The following is a 540-nucleotide window of genomic DNA, read 5'->3' as shown; positions in this document are numbered from 1 at the left end:
CAGGCGAAGCCTAGAGAACCCTAAGATCTTCAGCCCCGTAATTCAGAGACCCAGAGTCGACAGTGATTCCAGTACAAACAAGTCTGAAGGCAAGTGGAGGCTAGTGTCCATCTCAAGATAAAGGGCAAATTCTACACACACACACACACACACACACACACACACACACACACACACACCAAGTGCATCAGTGTAGTGATTTGTAGTATTCAGGAACCTGAGGGAGAAGGATTGTTAGAAGTTTGAGGCCCAGGCTGGCCATATAAGTACCAGGCCAGCCGGGGCTACTTATGTACTTTCTTAGTTACTCCATGAATAAGATCAATCTGTAGCCAGGTGGTGGCAGCGCACACCTTTAATTCCAGCACTCGGGAGACCAAGGCAGGCAGATCTCTGAGTAAGGCTAGCTTGGTCTACAGAGTGAGTTCCAGGACANNCAGAGCTACACAGAGAAACCCTGTCTCAAGAAGAAGAAGAAGAAGAAGAAGAAGAAGAAGAAGAAGAAGAAGAAGAAGAAGAAGAAGAAGAAGAAGAAGAAGA

Source organism: Mus pahari, chromosome 7 (assembly GCF_900095145.1).
Source record: "Mus pahari chromosome 7, PAHARI_EIJ_v1.1, whole genome shotgun sequence".
NCBI lineage: Eukaryota > Metazoa > Chordata > Mammalia > Rodentia > Muridae > Mus > Mus pahari.
The sequence above is the reverse complement of the archived record's forward strand: the minus strand, read 5'-3'. Positions refer to the sequence as shown.